The 15,546-nt window shown below is 48.0% G+C and overlaps 1 protein-coding gene and 1 long non-coding RNA gene across 6 annotated transcripts in view; one reads left to right on the top strand and one right to left on the bottom strand.

The window, feature by feature from the left end:
- The window catches only part of zbtb16a (zinc finger and BTB domain containing 16a), a 78,725-nt gene that overhangs the window by 6,280 nt on the left and 56,899 nt on the right, over window positions 1–15,546 (top strand). The gene's annotated exons all lie outside the window — the stretch shown is intronic.
- On the bottom strand, window positions 8,326–13,215 carry LOC130537236 (uncharacterized). Of its 2 annotated transcripts, XR_008953584.1 has the most exons (4): window positions 12,122–13,215; window positions 11,940–12,037; window positions 11,092–11,218; window positions 8,326–8,494 (listed from the first exon to the last, which is right to left on the bottom strand). It is a non-coding gene; the product is annotated as an uncharacterized LOC130537236 (long non-coding RNA). The 2 variants fall into 2 exon arrangements; XR_008953585.1 differs by lacking the exon at window positions 8,326–8,494 and having other exon boundaries at window positions 11,004–11,218.

Here is a 15,546-nt window from a genome sequence, read left to right on the forward strand (position 1 = left end):
TTTATTCCTGAGAGGAAGCTCGGGGTGATTGCTGTTCCAGTCTCAGCCAGACAGGATTACAGCAATATTTTAGTAACCTCTGCACTGAGAAAATAATCAGCGGGGAAAGAGCCGGAGTGGTTATTGGGGGAACTAAATGCATGGAAGGGGCTAATTCTGCATCGGCGGGAAGGAAAAAAGCCCTTCTCTCTACTGTTTGGTATTCCAAACACAACATCCAATTCACAGGAACTAGCCTTGGGTTTATCTCTTTCACTTAATCGTCTATTCTCATGCAAATGAGCGACCCTCGCTGTAATGTACATCACACAAATGAAAAAGGAGCCCGTTTTAAAGGGGAGCGTTTGCAGCATATAGCTGTTAAACATTCCTGATAAGCATCAATCATTTAACTCCGTCTTTGTGTAACGCAGACGGGATTGTTTAACAGACGGAACCCCCCAGGAAAGGAAATCGGACGGCATCTCTCTTTTCTTCTCTCCAGCTCATGTTCTATTTATTGATTGAAATATTAGGGTTCAGGGTGGAAATACCCCCCCCCCACACACACACACATCTTCCTCCCAACACATCCAGGTCTCCCTCTTCTGTTCACTCTTCTTTTGTGGACCTGGGTCTGGGATGGTGCAGGAATACCCCTCCTCTGGGCCCCAGGTGTTTAAACAGAGGGCCCAGGACTGTTATCGGTGCATATCGGAGCGGCCCAGATAACCCCTGCCCCCCCTCCCCACTAAGAGCAGCACAGATTGAGCACAGATTGCGTTTGCTGCAGGTGATAACGACATATGCACACACTGTACATACTGTGCACTCGGTGTCGCAGGTGACACACGCCGACGCCGTCATCAACCATTAACCAGTGTTTTCCTGCTGCACGGTGATGCCAGGACAACCGACGGCTCACTTCCTGTGACCTCCGCAGGCTGGGGTTTACAGGTTTGAAGGGTTCCTTCTCCAGCAGGCTGAGATATTTACAAAAATGTACATCTGAGCCTCTCGAGCGTGATCAGCTCTGTAGTCCAGGCCGCTTTTATTGCCAGAAGATGAGCTGCTGCTTCCCAGCTGGTTCTTCATGGAGGCTGAAGAATGCGTCTCTTGTGTTCAGGGATGGACAAAAGTCAAGCGGGTGGAATAAAGTCAGACCTGCGCCGCATTTCTCCGCTTCCAGACAACAAAGCGTCTATTACAGGAAGTGGATTAGCTTTTATTTGAAATTGCTCCGTGAGCCGGGCCGCTGTGATCGTCTGACGGCACAAAAAGCTTCACCCGACAAAAAAAATAAAATGCCTCTCAAAGGAAAAGCTCCGGCAGCGTCGGCAGCGCCGCGACATCATCCGTCTTTTTATCCTTCCAGGTGCTTTTTTTCCCCCCCCTGACCTTATTGGAGGTTTGCTGTTTATTCGCGCCCCCGAGGAGCCGCCGCTGTTTTGAGCGGGCCGTTGTGATCGCCGCAGCCTCGGCTGCTGGCTGCGACCCAATTATAGACGGGCTTTAAAAGGCTGCGCCTGAACCGTAAAGATTTCCTCCGCCGTCTCTCTGATCTGGCATCTGGTCTCCGTCCTCCCCGTCAGGACATGGAGACATATCGATTAAAGACTTAACACACGTGGGGCTGCATCGTGTGGAGGGGGGGCTGCCTATTTTTAAAAAAGAAAAATCATATTATATTGATGAAGTTGTATTTCTCCACAATAATAATGGCTATTCCTCAAAATTCAATTTAAAGGTATGACGACAATATTGTTTCTGTGAAAGCGGAAAGAAAAGAAAAAAATCTTGCCAGGCGTGTTTTGGATTAGTTTATCTGAGGCGTCCGATTTTGTCTTGATAAGATTTTCCAGCCGGTAACGAGGTGCATCGGCGCTGCACATAAAGTTCTTATTTATTTCATCCCTGGTCATATATCCGGTTCTGTTTGCTAATAACGGTAAATAATAGATTACCGGCCCAGAAACACAAATACTACCTGAAAGTAATTCCACCTTGGCTCCTATTTCTGCACGTTGTTTATTACAGTGGTGCGAAGATCTAATCGGCTGCCTGATTAGATCAGGGGGCAGGTGGGCGGGGCTTATGCCATTAACGTTAGCAGCTTGCGCTGGTGCGAGCAGCTGGTCCCATGTGGCTACCAGCTCCCTCGCCTGATGCAGCCTGGCAGAGAAAGTGGCACACTGAGGCCCCCTCTTTTGTCCCTGCGGAGGCTGTGCGGTCTGCAGTGCTGGACGCCCCCCTCGCGTGTGTCTGTGGGGGCCGAAATTAAAGGCAGGTGACATGCAAATGTGCTGTCAGTTTTAACTTTCATGGTGGCGGAGACTTCACCGATGCCTCTCAGGCCGATTTAAGCAAACCATCGTTTATCTTTGTGTCACGTGTTACCTGGAACCGACACATTCTAATGTTGCCTCCTGCGTTTTGCTAAAGAATGCTAGCGTGTTCAGATTTGTTGCTATAGCTTGATGTTACACACCGTTTATTTATCTCAAAAGCATGAAAGCTGCCAGTTTGTGTGTGTATTCCTGAGGACGGTGCTGCCGCTAAAGGTGTTTATCTGTGTTCTTTGTTCCTTTATCAAAGCTTTATTAGACTGGGTGAACTCTGTTTAACTGTATTAAAGTGCATGTGTCATTGTCAACTTTCCCATTGAAACAGGAAAAAGTCAACAGATTTAGTGCGATGTGGCTTTAAAGGTGAGTGGGTTTTAGTTCTACTTCATGGATCCCTGCCTCTGTTCTGCTGGGCCTGAACATGAAGGGTTCTAATCCCATCAATATCCCATTAGCATCCCCTCTCCAGGTCCCACCACATGAAAGTAGATGTGTCGCTTCCCCCTCTCTGATTCTATTGCTGCGGCGGACTGAAGGGAGGATGGCCACAATGAGTAAATGTGCTAATGCCAAAGGGCCATCCTGTGTGCGTGTGCGTGTGTGTGAATATGTGTGTGTGACTGTAAGCTGCCGCTGCCACCTCAGAGGCCCCCACTGCCTCTCTGGGAAGTATCAAACTGGAGCCCTCTGTGGGCTCCAGCTAGAGCTTCTAATTAGCCTCTTTGTTGCCACTTGAATGGTTTGCCAGAGATTGGCAAGAGGCCCCGGTGGAGTGACACCAGCACGCTCAGACGTTGCTCGTAAAAATGATCCCCCTCCGTTGCCCCATCACCTGTCAAAGGGTGCTCTCAGGTGGGGAATCTGGGGCCAAATCAGCTCCATGTTAGCTTTTAATCTGCCTCTGCTGAGCCTGAGGAACCGTGTTTGCTGAACAGGTAGATGCTGTGTTAGCGCTGGGTGCTAACAGGTAAATAAAAAATGACAAAATAAATATTAATAATTTCCCTACACGGCGAATGACCTCCACGCTTGGTGAAATTCCATCTTGCCGTGACATTCAGATCTCGGGGACCTTGATGCGATCACCGTGGTGGGGTTCAAGCAACGACCAGCACTTTCAAAGCTGCTCCGTAAATCCTGCAGGGATCGGTTGGGTAAATCATGGCATAAAGCTTAAAACCATAATTGATTTATGTATTTGCTGACCAGAGACGCCTGGAGAGATTAGAGGACACACGGAGCTGACGATGGATAGCCCTCCCATTTCTCTCTCTCTGTATCTCTATGTCTCTCCCTCTTTCTCTCTCTCTCCCCCTCTCTGTCGCTCTCTCTCTCCCTGCTAAAACTGGCGGCAGGGTTTAGGGGAGTATTTCATATATTGCAGTAAATTAAGGACAAATGATCTCTTATCTTGGATTAATTCATTGACCCATCGTTTGGTTGCTGTGTGCAGTTCTCCTCGGTGGCAGCAGGTCACACGCGTCTGAGTGTATTTCTCAGAATAAAGAGCTTTTAAGTCAACCACCGCTTCATATGGCAGATAAAATCGAATTTTCACGAGAAGCTAACCTGAGCTGCGGCGTCGTGTGAACGCTGAGCTGGGAACTTATTGGCTGCGTCGACCTTGTGCTTTGCCTGATTTACACTCAGACAACAGTCGTAACATCCATGAATTTTCCCCACGTTCACGTCATGAATCCTCTTGTTGTTCTCTGCACGCCTGTCGATCGTCTCCAAGGTCTCCCTTGACCCCTCCCACATTGTTTTCTGTTGGTCTGTTTTTCCCTGAAAAGAGAAGAGTGGGACTGTGGGGGGGGGGGGAAGTCATTCCATTTCCTGGACTGATCGCTGAAGCGGGTGGTTCTGACATGTCATGACTCAAACGGCATCATTTCTGCCACTTCTGTCTCGCCGCTCGCCTTACAAATGATGCTGTAGGCTGTGGCCGCGTGCTATTAAGCGCGCTATAAAGCAGGATGGGGTTTTATCCCCCTGGCGTCTTCAGCAACGTCCCCTCCCTGATCTCGCCTTTCAGTTAAAGAAAAGCACATTTTCCCTCTGATGGTTCAGTCCGTGCGCCGTCCTCTTTACTCGTCTTTTATTGCCTCCTGTGACTGTTGGTGTGAGGCGGCGGGCTGCAGCTTCGCTAACAGGTGTTTGGCTGCTTATCGCTCCCGTCTGCAGCCTTATCTGCAGCCCTCAGCTTCCTGCATCCTGCCGCTGCTGCTGCTGCCGCTGCCGCCTCACGCCGAGGATATATTTCACTTAGCCTCCGACCCCGAGCCTTCCTCCGTCTCTCGGTGACCCAGAACAACCTCACTTTCTTTATCTCCCCGTCATTATTTCCAAAGAAAAAGTTTAGACTGTTTGAAACGTGAAAACGTGTGATTACGGCCTCCTTTACAATCTGATGCCGATGTCTGAATAAAGCTGGGGCATGGTTGTGTTTACCACTCTGTTACCATGGTTACCACCCTGTTGCAGCCACTCTGTAAATGTTTGGGAAATGACGGCCGACTGATTTTGAAAGTGGGCTATTTTCGCGTGGAACGTCGGCGGCGTCTGGAAATGTATTCAGATTCGGATGCGAACCAACGATAGCGTCCATCAGTCGGCAAAACCTCTCGGTTCCATGGGTTTCCCATCATGCAATGGGCAATCATGGCTGGTGGCTTCTGTAGAACTAACCGGACGGTCCCTTGAACCTCGCAGATATCGGCTCCATCGGTACAAAAACCAAGAGTTTCCAACTTCAGTTGATTGGATCGCAGAGACAGTGGGACCTCGCTCTGATAAAGCTATAGGCCGGGCTCCCAGGGGCCCCCACAGAAATAATAATAATAATAATAATAATAATAATGATCCATAAATGATCTGTATTCCGTGATTACCCTTAAGGTTTAGCTCCACCTTCACATTCCCTCCATCCTCAAGTCTCACGCGGGGACAAAGGCTAAAGTGTCTGAGGGACGGAGTTGGGATGCTCGTTTGGAGGGGGTTGACCCCCTCAGAGGGCCCAACGGGGGCCCTTCTTTCTCTCCTTTTTTTCCTTTTTTTTCTAATCCCCATTCTGAGTGGGCACAGAGGGGCGAGAGCCCACAAACTAACACCCATGAGAGGCCCTATTGTGAGGGGTGGGCTCTGTTACAGTAGGGTGGATGCAGGGGTCTCAGGCCCAGATAAACGCCGGGGTCACTCGGTATTTACAGTAGGCTCTTTCATGGCCCCAGTGAAACAGGAGCCTGTGGTAGAGGTGGGGGTGGCAGGGGGGCTTCGGTGGGACGACCACTGTTTGTGCTCAGCCAGGCCTCCACTATAGGTCAAAGAGCACGGGGGGGGATGGGCCGCAGGGGTTACAGACCTGACTTTTGTCTCTGTGATGGGGGTGGAAGAGAGAAAAGGTGGTGGAGCTTTAGAGGGAAATGGCGGCGGTGAGGACTTCCACACTGTGGACTGAACATCAGGAGGACAAAAACAGGACGAACCTGCTTCTGCTGGGGGAAATTGGACAAAATTCCTTCTGCTGAAATTAAAGTAGCAACCTGGAGTAAAGAGTAAACAAATGACAGCACATGGATAACTGGCCTGACACAAATGTGTCTTAATTTGATTTTTAAAAAATTCATTTAATTCTGCACAGTTACATAATTAAGAGTCCTGCTTTCATCGATCATTTTCACACTTGTACTGATCAGATAATATTAACATTCCACATCTGGAATCGGGGATTTGTTTATTTTTTTGTCACGGAAAAAGAGACGGTGCGCACGCAAATGCTCATTTTAATCTGTCTGGATGAAACTGAAGGGCATTTTTAAAAAGCTGGTGCCGTTTGTGGTTGCAGCTTTTCCAGGTTTTTCCGGTCTGATTCAGGGAAAACTGAAAGTCGTGCAGAATGAGTCGCGTGTGCAGCTCGGCTGCATTGTCCTGAAGTGACTCGGTGACCTACATAAGCTTCACTCGGAGGCTAACGGAGGAGAGGGAAGCGGCCTCAGATTAGGTCATCTTCATTCACATGACACCGCAAACAAAAGCCCACCTTTAGCGCGTGCGCTGCTGCCATTTATTAATCCTAATCTGGGGCCATTCGTCGGCTCCCGTCCCTCCGTCTAAGAAACGTGAAGTTGCCAAACGCCAGAACTGATCCCATCTGCCAGAAGCCATAATCTAGATATAATCTGAGCTCGGAGGGAAAAGCCAGCAGAGACGTACAATAAGGACAGAAGCCTTTCAGGCCTCAACGGCTTTTTTATTTTTACTGGGACAATGACGGGCGAGGTTAAAGGTCGCCAGGCGAGGACTTTACACACGAAGCAGGACGTGGTGGGGGTGTGTAGGAGTTGGGTTTGATTCCCCCCCCATTGTCCTGAGAAAACACAAAAGCTGCTGTCAAACTCTGGTGGTCAGCTCGAACGGCTTTGTCCATAACCTGAAGTAGACACACAATCCGGTTTTGACATTCAATCCGCAGGAATTGTTTTAATTCAGCATTTGCTGGTATGTTTAAGCGTATGTAAATTAGTATTTACGACACTATTTTAGATGAGAACTTTTACTTTTTTTAGTTTTTAAGCTATTTTCATGCCTGAGGCAGCTGTTGAAACTATTAAAGCTCTAATTCCGATGTGAGTTGATCATCATTTAGAGTGACGTGTGGAAACGTGCAGGTTAAAGGGATGGGGAATGTTAGTCAAGAGGACTTCTGCCGTCTTTGCTGCTCATGTCTCCTGACAACAGCTCAGCACAGACTTTCTGTTTAAATTACAACTAAAAACTAAGAAATGACAAGACAAAGACTGAAAACTGCATCAGGAACTGGAGCCGCGGCGACTCGACAGGATGGTTTTCCACCGCTGAATGTCGCCTTCCTGTCGCCTGAATGTCCCCGATGTTTTTGTTGAAATGCCTTGAAGGTTTAAAGACACAAAGCGGAGCTCCCCAAACCTGCCCCGTGGCCTCCTTTTCAAGTCCGCTGTCCAAGGTTCTGGTCATCACTCGCGTAGATCTTTGCCTCAGCATCTCAGTCCGGGCAGAAAATCAAAAAATTTCAAATTTAGAAAAATATAAATGAACTGTTGCTCTTTTTTGTTTTATTTTCTGAAAAACAGCTTTTATATGTGCCAAGATCACCACCAGCATGACATTTTACCACGCCGTGCTAGCGACTGCCAACTTTAGCAGGGGGCGCGGCCTGCCCGGGTCTCCCAGGAGTCTGTGGGCTCGGGCCGGTACAATCTCTCAGAGGTCAGTGGCCAAGGTCCAGCTTTCACATGGCCCTGGGGTCCTGACCCCCACCCCTGCCGGTCATACTCGCTCCCCCTTCCTCCCAGTGAGGACCGAAGCCCTTTGAGCTGAGTCCTCGGCCCCCTGCTGAGCGCGCCCCTTCAGCACATTAATAGTGGCACTGGAACTAATTGGCCAACCTTAGATGTGCTTGAGACCCAGATTGCCTCAGCTGCCAGTGCACCACAAACCCCCAACACTCCACCCAAACACGAGCAACCCCCTGAAAAGAATCGGAGCAGAGTTGCTGGTTCTAAAACTGCTCTGTCTTCAGGGTTTCCCGTATTTCTTTGTTACTGTAAAAGCTTGTTGTGGAAACACGGCCCTCCCTTTTCTTTCCCAGCGTTTTCCATCCCGCCATTCAGCGCTGGCACTGGTTTCGCCTTTATTCCCACTAGACGACGGGCGGGAACGCGCTCTTTACCTTGCGCCTTTTGCCGAAAAGCTTGCCCGCGCGAACCAGCCGCCGCCATTTTGTTGCGCTCCCCGTCAGGTGCCAGATGAACCTTTTTGTATTCGGCGCACGTTTCCGAGATCCGTCCCATCACCGAAAAATATTTGCCTTTAAGGCTGGCGCTTTGAATTGTGGGTGTAAAGTGGCGTCTAGCACCAGACTGTTGCTGTTCACACGGTCACGTCTGCCGTCTCCTCGGCTGCATTCTGAAGCGTCGAGTTCAAAGAGACACTTAAAAAAAAAAAAGAGGGAAGCCGACTCGGAGGCGTTTTATGATTTTATTGGTTGAGAGGAAGCATTGTTGGGAAGGTGTTGCACCTTTATCGGAGCTCTGTCTGTCCTCTGCACCTCTGCCAGCGTCCAGACATCCTTTTTATTTTCCTTCTTCCAGGTTTAGATGCTCGGATGGTGAAATGGCACAAAAGTGAGTGTACTGTGTAAATAAAAACAATAAATCCCATCATAAAGACCTAGCTTCACTTTGTTGCTGTGGAAACGAAGCGGTTTCCGGGTTAAAATGGAGCTCCTGTTGAAGGAGGCACATTTGTGTGGAACCAGTTGAATGTAAAATAGCTTCATATCTGAAGTTTAGCCCAGCACCACTCTCCCCCATTTGCCCTCATCCATAAATGTTCAACCTGCATCTCTCGGACTGACCTGGGCCGTCCTGCTAAAACTCATAATTGACCAAGTTCAGAAAATATCTGCTTCACTTTCGCTTCTGCATCGTGATAAATGAAGAAAATGTGGGGTTTTTTTTCAAAGAAATATTCCAGCCCAACTTTATCATCACCATGATTAATCAATAATTGATCAAGAATAATTGATTAAACTCTTAATTGCATTTATTTGTGGTGGGATTTTCCTTTTTTCCCCTTGCTGTATTTATGATTGTGCTCTCTTGGTGTGGTAACGGCAGAGACGTTGGCTGGAGGACGCGTTAAACCCACACAGGCTGAAGGATCGTTTAGCGCCTGCACCAGCAGCACGCCGCTCCGTGAGAATGTCCCTCAAAGGAGCAATGGCTCCAGATTATTGGGCCGCAGAGCCGAACACATTGTCAGATTAGGTGTGATCCAATGTTCAGGCCATAATGCGAGCAGGAAAAGTTCACGGCGCTCAGCTTCTCTTTTCCAGTAGCCGCGGCTGAGCTTTTGAACTTCTCTCTTCAAAGGAGGCCATTTTTGTCGGCGTGGACGGAACCAAAGTAGCGTCTTTACGTCTCGAGTAAATTCTAAACCTCAGGAATAATTCACTTGACTTTTTGATTTAATGAAATGGGCAAAATCTTGGACCTCTTTCTTTATTTATTGGCGCATAAATTCAGAGAGCTCCTTTCCTCCATCGCTGTCTTCACTTGTTTGAATGATTGAATCAACGTCGGCTCCATCTGTCAAAATGGGGTTCCTCATAGTGTCTCCTTGTTTTTTTTCCCAGCGCAGCGGGAGCGCTGTGGCCAGCCCTCCTGATAATCCCGAGCTGACAGATGTGGCCAACAAGTCTTACAGCCTTGATAAGAGAATGAACTTTATCCTCTTGTGCCAACAATGCGGTGATGCAGCTCTGCTCTGCTATTATACGGTAAACATCCTGGACACCGTGCGCCAGCACTGATCACATGACCTGCCACAGATGTGCCCGTTCCCTCGGTGTGTTTGTGCTGATGTGTACAGCGTGCGCTTATCTCCCGCTGAACTCCGGATCCGTGAATCGGGAATTGTGCTCATTTCCAACCGCTTTATACCAAATCGCTCATGAATCAAGCGTTCAGAAGCCCGATCGCTGTCGCGCTGGTTTCTCTGGGCGTTCTGGTCATGTTTAGGAAGGGTCGGGTGATATTTGCTGCTTTGAAACTGGACGTGCTGGGAATCCTGCACTCGGTACGTGCGCAGTTTAATTGAGACATTCTGAAGATTTTCCGACGGGTTCACATGCAATGAAGAAAATCGAATAAGTGACAGGAACACGTCCTCCTCCTCAACACTAGGTGGCGATAGGCGTCTTTTCAGGGGGTTAATCTATTACGTCGCATGATTAAAAACTGGAATCGGGTAGCAGACCAGCAGTTCGGACAACAGGAAGACGGATGATCGTGCAGCTTTGGTCATCTTGTGCGTAATTAAGGCCTGTACATGTCGGAGAAAGTCGATTTCCAATCGGGGTGTCTTAGTCAGATAAGGAGAGCACTGATATTAATCGCTGTTGTCCGGTTATAGTCAGATTAAGGCATTAATTTGTCTTTTCCCACTGTCTGCCGTCTCCCTCTATGTAAAAGTAGTTCTGCTTGTCTAAAACAGTCTGACGCAGATTTCAGGCAAATGTCACGAAGCGTCCTGCCCTCCGTCCCGGCTGTAACTGACCCAGACCCTCACCCCGACCTTCACCTACGTAACTGGATCTGATAGGAACGCCAGCCCGAAACATTCTGAAAGTCCAAAACCTAAATAGAAATTCCTGATTTTGACGTGCACTGAGGTTAGGGTTAGATATTTTTCAACTCTGGCTCCCGGAAGAAGCTGCCGATAGAGGACGTCTCTCCACAGATTATCTGTGTCCAGGCCCACTGGTGCAAAAGGAGAAGCAACGTATGACCTTCAGTCTTCTCGTCACGTTTTCACGGGTCTGCTGCAGCCTTCTGCAGCGTGTGAGAATATTAATGTTGCTTCTTTATTAGCTGCTCATTTTCTATTTTCTGATTACGACAGGGTGGGGAGGAGAGTGAACGCTTCCTTAATCACGACGCTAGCTGGAGTCGTCCTTGTCACGTGTGAAGTGGCCGTAGGTGTTCAGGCAGTGCTTTAACAGTCAGAAATATGTGATAGGAGCATAAAAGCATCTCTTTGTGAGAATTTTTTTTTTTTTTGTAACAGGCATAAAAGTATTAGGTTTTAAAATCACCTTGACTGCCATCTATTGAACTCACACTCTGTGTGGGAGAAAAAAAGACCTGGAACAATGTTTAATTCAATGTTTATCTGAGTGCCAAGTTACAGGGATGACAGAGAGAAGTGTAACGAGTTCTGCACTCACCGCTTTGGGAAGAGAAAATCCGCCTCCTTCACCTCTTTTCAACCAAATGAAAGTGTCAGAAGCGTCCACTGGAGTGGGTGAGCGCCTCTCCTTGGACCGTACTCTCGGTGAAGTGGAGCACAGGTCACTAAAAGACAATGACAGTAAATTCACTTGTTTACGTTGCTCACCACAAAATGAACACTTTTACCGATGTGAAGGGCTAATGTTAGCATGCTACGTGAAAGTGTGAAGGGATTTCTCTCCATCGGAGGATGAAGTGGTTTTAATGGGCAAAGCAAAAGTTCTGTGACTGCATCCAGTCTTTTCACTAACAGCAATGAGCAGTTTTGGGTTTTGTCTGTCTGTCTCTATCTCTCCCTATTTACTGTCTATCTGTCTATCTCTCTATATCTGTTCATCTATCTGTCTATCTCTCCACATCTATATCTGTTTATCTCTATCTAGTTGATTCAAAGTGTGTGTGTGGTGCTACTTCCTGTAGTAACTCTGCAGCATTTGCAGTATTTTGTACATATTCAGCATGTGATGAAATGGACTCGGGCTCAATGAGGAAGTGATCACGCACATGAGTCTATTTTACTCTTCATCACTGGGTTTACTGGAGTGCACTGGGCAGCCAATGAAGGAACTGGAAGTCAGCTGGTGTGTGGCGGCTTGTCTGCTGAGCGTGATAAAGATTTTGTGGTAAAAATATGAGTTTGGGTTTGGAACTGGCAGTTAAACACTAAAGTGAAGGAAAATGCCGCCAGTTTGAGACGGTTGAAGAACTACTTGCCAAATAGGGCCAATTACTGCTGACAGTTTTTAAACAGAAACTCTGCTGTTGTCACGTTTTATCAGCTCACTTTTAGATTTTCCTCCTCTCATCCAGGCCGACACTGGTTCTTTTCCCGCCGTGCTTTCACTTCGATGCAAACTTCTTCATTAAATCACTGTGGCGTCTCTGCAATAAAGCACTTAAACAATTTATCCCAAAAAAGGAAACTTACCTGGACAAACATTCTGAACAACCGTTTCATAAACTCACTCATTTGCAGTAATTCAGTGTTTTGACTTGAGATTAACTTGTCAGAGCTGAACAGCCAGTAAGATTACAGAATGTTGGAGTAGGAGGAGTCTAAGCAGACAACCAGCCAACAGGTCTGACCCTGTTACCACCTGTTCTCTAGCTGCACCAGCTCGTCCTTTAAAACACACACACACACACACACACACACACACACACATGCGCGCTCGCTGTAGATTGACATGTGTGGAATTGATGCCTCTGTCGATGCCATTGTCTTGGACCCTGTGTCGTTTCCCTGCTCACACAAAGGTCATTCATCATGACAGCATAAAGCTCCAGCCATTAGCAGTTGATGAATGACCTGGCCTACCGGTCAAGCCTTGACCTCTCCCCCCCCCCCCCCGTAGGTGGGGTAATCCACTCCTTTCTGAGCCACGACATTCCGGTTGTTCAGGCTTTACTGTATCTATTTGCCGAGTGAAGTGCAAGCACGCACGCACATGCACACGCACATGCACACGCACATGCACACAGGATGCTTTCAGACCTTATCTCTGCTGCTTTTAGGACAGCTGCTGAGTGCAAGCAGCTGACCCCTGACCCCCTCAGCCACACCGGTATGACCAGCAGCATAAGCCCAACCCCGTCCATAAATTCCAGCACTGCACTACTTTGTTGTCCGTCGGCTCATTTCTGAAACGTCCGCTTCAAACACATCAGGAACCGTCCGTTTTGTACTGCTGTGTCCTTCCATCTAAGATCTCCTGGGAGGTCGTTTGAATCTTGGGTCGATCTTTTTATTCCAGTTCTCTTGGACATTTTGTTCCCTAGAGGGCGCTCTACACTCTCCTACCTGTATAGAACACGTAGGACACACGACGAGTCGCAACGCTACCGGAACATCAGAAAGTTGGTTATAGTCGGAACATGTTAAAACCATCCGAGATGATTCAACTTTAGCTATTTCAGATTGATACCCTTGCTCAGTCTGTGTACACAGGATTTTTCGTTTTCACAGTTCTTCCCTGTGACAGTATTTTAATAGTTGAAACAGATTTTAGGGGGGGTCTCAAAACCCAGATGATGAAGCTCAGCCCGTCTCGATTGCCCTCCTGCACCTCGGTGCAGAGGAAATTTGCCGTGTGCCAAATGAAATTGAAATCAGCTTGTGTGTTAAGCGGAGAGCAGCAGGGAAGAGAGGCCCGGCAAACTGCACTTGACCGCTCTTGACAATCGCGGCTGCTCCCGCAAATGCACATCGATTAATTAATTAGAATCCCTTATTAGCAAATTGACTGTCTTTGCTGATTATAAAACTGGGTTTCTCTATTAGCCGCTGCCGCCTCCACTAGCGCGTTCCTGTACATGTAGATTACATCTCAGTGTTTGATTAATTTATCATCATCAATGGCTGGATGTCTAAAACATGTGAAAGCTGTTTATTTCACTGCTAAAGATCAGTGCTACAGTGTCAAACTGGACACGTGAAAAATTCTGGACGGTGGCAGGGAGGAAACCGATTAGCAGTTTCTGCGTTCAATTATGGCCACTAGGGGGCGTCGTTTCTTTTAAAAAATATTGATTTCAAGTCGTATATTTCTATTCCCATGCATCGGTAATTCAGGAATGTTCACAAAGTTGTGTAGTCCTCTGATGTTCGCCAGGCCTGGTCTGCTTTTAACAAATCTAATTCCACAAGAAAATGTCTGGGATTTTACAGGCCAGATGTTTCACAATCGTGAGACGAAGCTCTCGCACGAATTATTGAATTAATGAAATGTGGAGAGTCACTTGCCTATTCATTCTGGAGTCATGTGATGATTTCAGATGGTGATAAATGAGGACACAGTCGTCTCATTGAGCCCACGGCTGACATCTGCATTCTTGCATCCCCTTACAGCAACGCTTAGCCACCCTGAGCTGGGGATGATGGGTATCGACGTGAGTGTGGGACGGCGACTGACCGTCGGACCACACGGGCCAGCCTCTGTAGGTCCATTGTGGCCCCTGGCTTTGTCCAGATGGTTCACATACCTTCAGTCGTGCTCTCGGGGGAGGAATGTGCTCCCTCAGGACAGTTCCCGACCCTGGAAACATAAACATCCATCCCAACCCCCCCTTCCACACCTAAAATCCCTCCAATTCTATCAGTACCGATGATGAGACTTTAATGAGAAGAAAATGCTCAGAAAAATGTCCCACCTCTTAAAAATGGAGGTTTTGGACACGTTTGGGCAGAATTATGGTCAGTCACATGATGCAGTGGAATCACAGCCTGACTAATTACCTTGTAAAATGCTTCCATTTAAAACTCAGCTGTACCACAACGGCATCGGAAAGCGTTCTTCCAAACAAGAGCTGGAACGCGGTGTTCCTGCTGTGGCGTAAACAGCGGTCGTCACGGACAGATTTTCTTGTAAAAATGTGGATATTTATATTTTTGCTATCATTCTGCAGATGCTAGAAAATTCCACACGCATGAGTTCACCCCGACCGACTGATGCTGCTCTCCGTCTTCTCTCCCAGTTCGGATCAGCCGTGTCCGTGCGAGCGAGGGAGCAGATATGTGTGGTTAAGATGAAAACAAATTTGGCAGCGATTTCACGAGCACGAAGCTCCCGTCACAGCTGCAGTGAAAAACCCTTTATAGTTCGTCATTCCCGCACTTTGGAATTCAGCCACTACCCTCTCTCCGGAGCTCGGAAAACAGGCTTTGGAAGCGGTGGCCAGAATATATCCGGCCTGTTTTGCCGGCTGTTGGGTGCAGTTTTAAGTTGGAGGTGCAGTGATAAGAGGCACGGTTGCACGGAGACAAAAGCAAACATCATGGCGCTGCACCTCCAAAGGCACTGGAGCCGGAATGATGGTTCCTGCGGTTATCTGAGGACTCTCGATTCGCTGAATCCTGCAGCTAGCTAGCGTGGTCCTCAAGCATCACTTCTGTGGTAGTTTTCCACATCAGGAAACTTGTGACTGTCCGGAATTATTTGGATTAAACTGGGATTAACAACGGGTTTGTCCGGTTGGTTCCAGCTGTGTTGAGACGGGGTCCATGACACCTTCAGGAAGCTTCCTGTGATCTTTTTATTATTTCAACGAAGGGCCTCTGAACTCTGAGCGTGTGCCTCCTGCGTGAGTTCAGAGCTGCTTCACGGTATCCGAGCTGTGGTCATTGACGGGAGTCAATCAAACTGTGACGGTCGGAGATTGGGAATCATTGTTGAGGATGGCGGCGGCGGAAAGTTCGGCAGAGAGCCATCTTCCCCTCTCCTGCTGGTATCCGGGCCCGCGTTCCTTTGCTCATCTGTCGGCACATATCCACCGTTCAATCGCTCTGGCTGGGTTCTCTAACAGCCCAGTGTGGCTCTTCCATTAATCAAAGACACTTCCAGTGTCCCATTACAGAAACAGTGGTGCTTGGCCTGTCTGAGGCTGACAGCTCG

This window comes from Takifugu flavidus, chromosome 14 (genome assembly GCF_003711565.1).
Source record: "Takifugu flavidus isolate HTHZ2018 chromosome 14, ASM371156v2, whole genome shotgun sequence".
NCBI lineage: Eukaryota > Metazoa > Chordata > Actinopteri > Tetraodontiformes > Tetraodontidae > Takifugu > Takifugu flavidus.